Genomic DNA, 8428 nt, shown 5'->3' with positions numbered 1-8428 from the left:
GTAACAATGTTTACTAAATACCTATTATTTTAATGAGCTCTTAAGTGAGACTGGAACCTGTGAAAATGTCAAAGAATTTGCTCTGATTAATATTGCATGCTTTCTGATGTTGCAAACAAAGTTGAAGGATAAGTAGTAGAGAAACTGCAAATAAAAGAATAAATGATACATTGCCAATAGATTTCTAAAAGACAGGACTTCCTATAACACAGAGGGCCTCTTTACTGTCAGAGGAAATTATGCATGAGAAGGAAGGAACCACAATAACCATTACTGAGTTTGAAGACCTTCAAACCTTTGTATGTTCGCAGTGAGTTCTGGCTTTGCATGAAAGCAAATTAAAAACAAAATATGTGATGTCTTCAATCTGAGAATAAAACTGATTTCAGTTTACCAGGGTACATGGGGATTTTAATCAGAGGAACTAGCTCAGATTTAACATTTATCCCAATTGAAATCCCACTTGGTTAAATATATTCTTCTGACAATACAGTCAGTCCTAATATAAAATATTCATTGTCACTTTGGTCCAAGATAGAATTTTCCTCATCTATAAATAATTGCTTTACTTTGTTTTATTGCTCGAATTATTGCTTCACTTTGCTGAAGTGGGGGATATGATTATCATAACATTATTACTGTTAATATAGGCAAGACAATAGCATTAATGTAATCACAAAGTTGAAAAATCAAGTGCCAAAAATGCCAGAGCAAAAGCTGAAAGCTTTAACCATGCCTCAGATTACAGCTGTATTCTCAAGAAACCGTAAAATATTATTAAATAACATGGAATACTTTATGTAGAATAACAAACCCATACACTTTCCATCAACATGGAGACTATGCAAAATAATGTGATTTGCAAAGCATGTCATATTAATGAGAAGTTGGATATGGGCATGAAATGAAAGGAAAAGTTAAGGCAAAATTTAAGAAAACCTTATATTTGGAACTTGTATTCCAACCAAAAAAGTGAGTAGGATGTATTATGTGAATGGATTGCTGCTAACTTGGAGCAGAGAAAAATGTAGCTGTAGGCTGGTGCCAAATAATTACATAAGTTGAAAGCAAGCAACAAAACTGTGCAAAGTATCCAGAAAAATAAAATAAATTTGGTATCAAAATACACAGCAGTGTGAATTACAGGCTGTGTCATGCAGTCAGCTGGACTGTGAAAGAATAAAGCATACAACTTAACGCTTTGCCACTAGGATGTTGGCAGAAACAGTAAAATAATTTTGCCACAAAGGCAGATTGACAAGTGTTGAGAGTTGCATTTTACATGGAACATAGATGGTGCAAAGACTCTGTCTTCCTGGTGTCTTGATATGGCTGCTACTAATAGGGAAAGGTAGCAAGCTTGAGTATTCCTGGGTTCAGTGCAGCTCATCTCAGGGAAAAGAAACCCACAGTTTTCAGAAGAACATTCACAATGGTTGCAGTTAACAGTCTTAGCTGGAGCCCAAGACAAAGTGGTGCAATTCTGGATTTGTTATAGGTCTGTGGAATTGTATCATTTCAGGGAAGTAATTTCTTAGCTTCCCAAAGCTGTCATGAAAATTTATAGATTTGTTTACAACTGGAGTACATTGCGTTTACTGACGGTGCTGTTGCTAAGAATGGTGCAGAAAGCTCTACTTTTATAATGTTTAAACTGTCTCAATAAAAGTTACACTCACCTTCTTGGTCTGGAATACATACAAAATAAGCAACATGTCCTGATGTACTACGCAGAATTGGGTGTAAGCACAAGAGCAGACATCCAGCAGTGCCATGAGGTTGCCAGATGTCAGTCATAGTTGCCTATTCTCGGAAGCATAGAACTGGTTTCTCATTCTCGGGTTAGTATATTTCTGCTATTTCTATAATTTTGCTCTAATGCTGTACTTGTCTAGCCAAACACCAATTGCACTCTTTTCACACCTGTCTCCGCTGCACATGCGTAACACCAAATCAAGTCCCCTAAAATGATACCATTTCCTCACAGGATTTCTTAAATGCATTTAATTGCAGGCATATGAGTTAACCATAAGGTTACTTCTTTGCTCCCAGTTTCCTCAGTTTTAATTCATAGAATCATAGAATTACCCAGGTTGGAAAAGACCTCGAAGATCATCAAGTCTAACCACAGCCTAACCATAGTACCCTAACTCTAACAACAATTTCACTTTTTTTTTTTTTTTTTTTTTTTTTTTTTTTTAAGAAATACAACAAGATCTGTCATGAGAAATGAGATTTTGACTTTCTGAAAAGTTGAGTAACCAAAACTAAAGATCTACTGAGTATGAGGGGGATGCCGTGGCATACCCTGTGGAGAGGCTTAATGGTGAGGTATAATTTTTTCCAAGGTCAATTGCAAACACTAATAGAGAGGGAATATCTGGATAGAACAGATGTTTTCAAGTCAACTAGATCTGATTTAATTTCATCCTTGGCATTGGCTGGTGATATCTAATTTCTGTCCATGTCAGTGTAACGAACTCTTGAGAAAGAAGTTGTATGTAATAAAGTTTGTAATACTGTTTCACATGATATCTCCATAGCAAACTAGGGAAACAATCTGCAGATTAAAATATTATAGCTTGAATGAAAAATTGCTACAGATTAGAAAAATCAAAAGAATAGCTATTTCTGAATCAATGTCTGAATGATTGATCTAGGAAGGTCTGTCCTAAATCTGGTGCTGTATCATATTTTCATGCACGCCCTGGGCTTGAGAACTGTTTTTTTAAACCTGTAAGGGAGATTGAGCTGGGAGAATACTCAGGTATATCTGAACTAAAAATAAAACTTAAGAAACTGTGGAAACATTATAAAAATGTAGGATTCTGCTGAGCTGGGAGAAGCAAATGCTGCTATGTGTAGGCAGAAGTAATCCACTTCATATACAAAACAAAAATGGCTGTTTGGTATAGACATAAAAGGATGAAGGCTGTAAAGGGTTGTTGCAGAACAGGAATCATGCATGATACATTCATTCAAAAAGCTACATTCAGCTGAATTTTATAAGTAGAAATACAGCCTGTGAACCATATTCAGTGATTCTACGGCTCCATTCAGCACTGGTAGGGTAGCAACTAGTTTACGATGTTCAGTGTTTCAGTTTAGGGAAGAGCCAGACCAGATTAAATGTAACCTGTGAAAGAAAAATGAGAGTGAGCAAAAGGCTGGAAAAACTTATCAGGGTGCCTCAGGTTGAGAAAAAGAGAGAAAAAATAAAATAAAAGGAATGGAATAATTGGATAATATGGCAGAGAAGTAGCAGTCTCAGGTTTAAAAAGGTAGATTCTGGGGACTCCGGGATTTTGTGTGTGTGTGTGTGTGTGTGTGTGTGTGTGTGTGTGTGTGTGTGTGTGTGTGTGTGTGTGTTTTGAAAGATTCACACACCTCCACCACAGAAAAAAGTTAGAGAGCAGACTGTGGGATATGCACAATGATAGATTATCTTATCTTGGGCCATGAGATGGACTAACTGACCTCTTGAAACTTCACCTTCAGTCCTACCATGATTGCTGCAATGCTGTGACCATGAAATTCAAACAACTGCAAGCTCCATACTAAATGACTAGTTTTAATACTTGAGATCTTCCAAGAAACTCTGAAATATGCAAAAATAAGTAAATAAATAAAATTGGAAGAATTCATCATGAAAAGCTTGATTCTACATTGTGCTTCCCTTCCCCCCCCCCCCCCCCCCCCCCCCCCCCCATCCCCATAAACTCTTGCCTACCAGTACTGTCTTCTGTAGACTTCAAATACATTTCACCAGGTGGTGCTATTACACATAACCTTCAAAACCTTCCCCCTACCACCTAAGCACGTGGCACTCTTGGGAAAACATCTGTGGGTTGTGCAAAGCTGTCTGTAGTGGTAGAATTGCTTTTAACAATCACAATTTGGGACAAAGGTGAGAGTTCTGGAAAGAGGAATTGGCTAGAAGGTTGTTTTGCAGGCTCAGTTTTAGACTGTATGGATGATACATATATGTGCATGTATATGAGAATGTATATATTTTATAAACATACCTGCTTTACCGATTTCTTCTTTCCTTGATGCTATGAATGTGTGAATGTGAATGGTGTTCACATATGAATGGTGTATATTAAGCTGCAATACATAAACATATGATCTCTGTTAATATGCTTATTGTGATACTACAGTTAAGACGAATTCATTTAGGGACTATTTTTATTCTACAGGATCATAAAACAGGTCCTCTGTAGTTCATGGATAGCAAAGCTAAGTTTTACACTGACATTAAATGAAAATATTCTTTTGGAGACTATATAATTCTGCATTCTAGAAACATCTTTTTGTAATATACTTCTAAATTTTCTTTTTCATATAAAAAGAATAGGACATTGAATATGTGTATATATACTAAAATGTATATAATGTACATATAACATATATAATATCAATTATACAGTTTTTCATAATAGCTATGAAAAAAATAAATCACAAAATAAAGATATAGGCTAAGTGACTTCTCAATCATCCAGTCCAAGGTTTCTGCACCAAGTAAGATAATGTAGATCAGGTTGCTCAGAACCTGGTGATTGGATGAACATTTCACAGCCTCTTTAGGCAAATTGTTTGAGTGCTTAACAACCTTCAAATAAAATGCTTTCCTTAAATCAAAGTGCAACTGCTTTTTTGTTACTTATGTCTATTGCTCCTGTGTTTCCGCTCTGTGCACGAGAATAGTAGGTCTCCACTTTATACTCTTCTGTTAAGAACTTTAAAAAAAAAAAAAAAAAAGCAGTCTTGATGACTTCTCAAGGCTTAAAAATAAATAAATAAATCAGCTTTTTCTGCCTCTCTTGATACTTCACACACTCCAGCCTCTAATCAGCTCCACTGGACTCACTGCAATAGGGCACCATCATTTAGATGCAGCTTGTCCTCATGCTGTATGTCTTGTCTCCACCTATCTTTTAGAACAGGTGTATCCAACATGTGAGCCACAGGACACAACACAGGCCCACCAGATCACAATTTTTAACATTCTTGTGTAACTTTTAGTGATATTTTTCATGAGTCAGTTGCAGGAAGCTCAAACATGAACTGTGTTGGCAATGATGGAAAGCTGTGGAGGGGAGGGCATAGTGCAGTGCTAACCCCACTTCTCACACCCACCACACACAGTTAAATTGAAATCCATATGTACTACATGCTACAAGCACTTGTGCCACTTGATGAGCAAAATGCAGTGATTACTGTTAATATTTCAACCCACCTTATGCGTTTGTGCCTGTGAAGACACACAGTTTTTGTTACTTAACATTTTCTTATTTAATTACTGAAGTGGGAATTGTGTCATTTTGTAAAATTATATAGTAAGTTAACATGTTCACTGCAGAAGAAATATCCAGAACACTTGTGCAGTGTTGACAGATTTTGTAATTTTCAACATCCTTGAAAGCTTCCAAAATGGAGAAAATGAAATCAAGTCATTTATGGAATCAGAAGGAAAATTCATGCCAGAACCTGAAGACAAAAAATGGCTTACAGATTTAGCATTTTCCGTAGATTTGGCAGCTCATTTAAATGAGTTAAACATGTGTCTTCAGGGTGAAAATCAACTTACTTGTTCTGTGTTTCAAACCATAACAACATTCAAAATGAAACTTAAATCATGGCAAGCTCAAGTTATGGCAAATAATTTTATGCACTTAAATATGTGTGCTAACTATAGTCCTGTTAACAGTGAATGAAAAATATACTGCTTTGATTCACAAATTTAAGGACAGGTTTCAAGATTGAAAAAATATATATCAATTTTATGGTATATTTGTGACTCAGTTTTAGGTCAATGTAAGTATATCACCTGCAAATTTTCAAATGGTATGCATGGAGGTGCAATCAGACTTTCAACTCAAAGAAAAAATTGTCCATGTCTCTTTACCAGACTTTTATAAGCCTTCTCTTACCAGAGAAAAATACCCCTCACTTCATGACCACACCTTACTCATCTCATCACTTTTTGGCAGTAAGTATGTTTGTGAGCAACTGCTTTCAAGGATGAAGCATGGGAAGAGTAAATATAAATAAATTTCTGATGAGCACCTTGACAACTCACTAGGAATTGCAACCACTTCCACCAAACCAGACACTGACACATTACTATCCTTACTGTAAAAACAACAGATCATTTAGGTCAAAAAAGATCTTTAAAATCATCAGGTCTAACTTATTCACCTAGCACTAACAAGTCAATCACTAAACCATGTCCCTAAGGTGACATTCCTGCTGGGTACACTATCTTCACCTCTGACTGCCATCAAGTTCTTTTTGGAGACTAAGATCATGAAGTAGGCCCTCATTCATTCTGATCTTCTTCCTGTGCATTAGAACAGTCTGTTCCTGCTCTTTGAAGAGGATATCTTTAAAGATAAAGAATTATCTCAGTATCCTTTTACCTTCATGGCATTTTTCAATGGCATTTTGACAAACAAACCACGGAACAAAGTAAAACCCTTCTCATGAAGACAGTCATTCTGATCTTGCTGCATGTTTTTTTTGTTGTTTTGTTGTTTGTTTGTTTTTTTGCACTTTTTTTTTTTCCCAGGGTTCTTTATACTAGAATTTCTTTATCACTATAGACAAACCTTCACCTTTCACCCCTCTGGCAAATTCTTAGTTGGTTCATTGATCACCAAGGGTAGATCTACATTCTGACTTTTTTTCTAGGAAGAATCTGGGTGGTTTTTATCTTCGCTTTGTTAGTGTATTGAAAACATATTAACCTTTAAAGTAGAAACAAATTAGACAGCTCAATAATTATTTATTCTGTTTTTCTGTTCAAGGTTTAAATAAAAAGGATTGCAGGATAATAGAACAATTCAGATTGGAGGGGACCTCACAGAATCACAGAATTGTAGGGGTTGGAAGGGACCTCTAGAAATCATCGAGTCCAAGCCCCCTGCCAAAGCAGGCTCCCTACACGTCATGCAGGTAGGCTTCCAGGCGGGTCTTGAATATCTCCAGAGAAGGAGACTCCACCACCTCCCTGGGCAGCCTGTTCCAGTGCTCTGTCACCCTCACCGTAAAGAAGTTCTTACACACATTCATGTGGAACTTCCTATGCTGAAGTTTCAGCCCATTACCCCTAGTCCTGTCCCCACGCACTACTGAAAAGAGATCAGCCTCGCCACTATGGCTCCCACACCTCAGGTATTTATAAACCTGGATCAAGTCCCCTCTCAGCCTTCTTTTCTCAAGGATCTCAAAAGATCTGCGCTTCTGCAGGGTCAGAAGCTACTGACCCTCAAAGCAGGGTCAGCTATGAATTCAGACTCATTATTCTGAGGTTTTTATCCTTTCTGGTCTTGAAAACCTACAAGAACAGATGCTACACACAACTTACTCAGGCAATCAGATGCACTGCTAAAATGCCCTCAGAGTGAATAAACCTTCTATTAAATTCAGTCTGAACTTCCCTTGCTTTAACTTATACTGTTTCTCACCCTCTTGCCACCACAAATAGCTTATCTCCACGTCATGGGTACCAGCTGATACCCAAAACAACCTCTTCTCCAGTCTTATTGTCTCAGCCTCTGCTCATATGACATGTTCTTCTTCTAGCACTATAATAAACAAGCTCTTTTGGCTTATAATTCAGGGAAATTTTAGAAGCTATTTAAAGGTTGGAAATTCCATTTCAATAACAGACTACATGGGGTTCAACTACTACACTGATGAATAAGCAAAACAATATGGGAATCTAAGCTTGTGTATTTTCCCTTTAAGAAAAAATGGGAAAAAAATTGATTAGAGCATCCTACCAAGATTTTCAGAGACAAAGCCCTAAGACTATTAGGGAAGATGAACTCATAGAACACTACATTTCTGAAAGCTTTATGTCTCTTACCAGTGAAAACTGCGTGAACGTGTTTCTTAATTTTTTCCTTATACAAGGTGGACTTTAAAGGCATTAATTGTATTACAAATTGTAAAGTAAGAAAGTAGGAGATAATACAAGAATGGTGGTGTAATAGACAGCCAAAGGTTATCTATATGAAAAACTCACCAATTCTGATGCCTTCAATCTAGATAGAAAATGCTGAGGCATTTGCTGAGATCAAAGAAGTGATCTCCAAAAGAGATGCTGTCAGTGTGGTGGTCAGCCTTTAAATGAAGTCTAGGAGAGGTGGAGTCAAGCTCCTCCCCTTTCTGGGGTGTGCTTCACCTGTGCTTCCACAGCTGACCCAACACTTGCCTCAGCTGGTTAATCAGAGGTTCAGGCTGTGATTACCAATTTCCTATACACAGATATTATCTCAGTGCAGCTAAAATACCCACTCAGAAGTAACTGCATCCTGCTAATACTTTACATATTTGTTAAATTCTGGGTAACTTTAGCAATTCCAGCTCTTAGCAATTTGGCTGTAGGATAAGTTTAGTATATTATTCACATATATTCATT

General features: G+C 36.9%; 1 long non-coding RNA gene across 1 annotated transcript; it reads right to left on the bottom strand.

The window, feature by feature from the left end:
* Positions 1-2915: 2915 nt before the first annotated feature.
* Positions 2916-8096, bottom strand: LOC140247615 (uncharacterized). Its single transcript, XR_011902726.1, has 4 exons — positions 8033-8096; positions 4026-4107; positions 3478-3598; positions 2916-3136 (listed from the first exon to the last, which is right to left on the bottom strand). It is a non-coding gene; the product is annotated as an uncharacterized lncRNA (long non-coding RNA).
* Positions 8097-8428: the final 332 nt, after the last annotated feature.

The sequence above is a fragment of the Excalfactoria chinensis genome, chromosome 2, assembly GCF_039878825.1.
Source record: "Excalfactoria chinensis isolate bCotChi1 chromosome 2, bCotChi1.hap2, whole genome shotgun sequence".
Lineage (NCBI taxonomy): Eukaryota > Metazoa > Chordata > Aves > Galliformes > Phasianidae > Excalfactoria > Excalfactoria chinensis.
Note: the sequence above shows the minus strand (reverse complement) of the source record. Positions and strands in the feature narration are given on the sequence as shown.